Genomic DNA, 1,882 nt, shown 5'->3' on the forward strand with positions numbered 1-1,882 from the left:
TAGCTTCTAGAATTGGAGGCTTAACCCATTCATAGTGCTGCACACTGGATTATTAACATTAGTGTTTTGTACAATATGTTTTTCTTTTGATATTGAACTATATCCCATAGGATTCATACATATTGCTTTAATTATCATCATTTCCAGCTCTTCTGCCACAATTAATTATATTTCTTTTTTTTAATTTAAGATTTATTTTTAAAAGGCATAAACACTTCAGGCGGTGGTACTGGGTTCAGCAGCACATATACTAAAACTGAAACGATACAAAGAAGATTAGCATGGCCCCTGCGCAAGGATGACATGCAGCATTCAAGTGGTGAGGGCTTTTTATTTATTTATCTTGATTTTATTATTCACGTCTAGTTTTCGGTGCAATATGGTCAGGGAATGCATTTATCATTTGTTTACTCGGTGTGCACTGTAAATCAAGACCTTTTCTTTATTTGCCATCGAGTCAGCGCTGAGTCATAGCAAGTGACCCCACCCATGCAGTCAAATGTCCTTATCCTGCGTCCTCCCCACCAGTGCTGCTCTGCCAAGTTCATTGCGGCAGCTTCGGTGCCAATCCCTCTCACCGGAGGTCTTGCTCTTTTTTGCAGACCCTCTACTTGACCCAGCATGTCCTTTACCAGGGTGTGGGCTCTCCTGGTGACATGTTCAGAGGCAAAGTCTTGCTTCCCAGGAGCATTCTGGCTCTACAACCTGCGAGACACATTTGTTTGTTCTTTTGGCAGTCCACACGTGACACTTTCAATATTCTCTGCCCACGCCATCATTCATGATTCCTCCAGTCTCCCTTCTTCGTTGTGCAGCTTTCACACGCATACGAAGAACTGAAAGTACCATGGCTGCAACCAGGTGCACCTTAGTCCTCAACGAGGCATCGTTGCTCTGGAACGCGTTAGGGAGGTCTTGTGCGGCCTGTTGTCCCAGTGTAATAACCTGTTTGGTCTCTGGACTGCTGTTTCCATTGGCTTTGACGATGGAACCGAGTGAAATGAAATCCGGGACAGTTTTGACCTGTTCTCCAGGTAGCCTGATGTTGTCCGTTGGACCAGGAATGCTGGGAGTGTCTGTTTTTTTTATGCTGACTTGTCTTCCATGCCGGCGGCTTTAGTCTTCGGTCTTCATCAGCAAGTGCTTCCAGGCCTCTTGGTTTGGGGGTAAGCAAAGCCGTGCTGTCTGCATATCACAAGTTGTTCATGAGACTTTGCCCATCCCGATGGCACGCTCTTCGGCAGACATTCAGCCTCTTGGATGATTTGCTCAGCGTACAGATTGACTGAGAATGGTGGAAAGTTACCACCCTGACCTACATATCTCCTGATTTTAAACAACGCAGTGGCCCTTTGTTTTATGTATATTTGTGTGTGGTTTTATAGTTTGGACTGTAGATATTAAATGTACCTCATTAAGGTTTTTGTTGAGAGGGGGGATCTTCTGTAAACTTGTTTATTAGTCATTTGATCACAAAGAGTTGAATTAAACACTGTTACTACCAACCTGCTTTTTCCTATTTCTTCTCCTATCTTCTGTTACTTTTGCTTAGTAAATATTAATGCCAGCCAATTTTCTGCATCAGTAGTCATAACTATTGTCACTTAATTATGAATTGTACCTCTCAGTATTATAAATGATCTTTCTTCGTCTCAGTTAATGCTTTTCATCTGAATTCAGCCTTTCAGATGTTAAGATCATGACTTGCTTCATTTTTCTGTGCATCTAGTATGATATTGACTATCTTTTTAGTTCAGCCTTTCTAAATGCCTTTGTTTTAGATGTGATTTTTATAGGAAGCCGAGTTGGTTATTCTTTGTGGGACAATCTGAAGTCGTTTCCTTTTAATAACCATGTACTGTATAGCTTGTTAGCACATAAT

General features: G+C 41.7%; 1 non-coding gene across 1 annotated transcript; it reads left to right on the top strand.

Moving 5' to 3' along the window:
* The first annotated feature begins 226 nt into the window (after positions 1–226).
* LOC115873133 lies at positions 227–334 on the top strand. The gene has a single exon (XR_004048242.1). It is a non-coding gene; the product is annotated as a U6 spliceosomal RNA (small nuclear RNA).
* Positions 335–1,882: the final 1,548 nt, after the last annotated feature.

This window comes from Echinops telfairi, unplaced genomic scaffold, assembly GCF_000313985.2.
Source record: "Echinops telfairi isolate 266 unplaced genomic scaffold, ASM31398v2 ScPeMD7_7463;HRSCAF=8501, whole genome shotgun sequence".
Classification (NCBI taxonomy): Eukaryota; Metazoa; Chordata; class Mammalia; order Afrosoricida; family Tenrecidae; genus Echinops; species Echinops telfairi.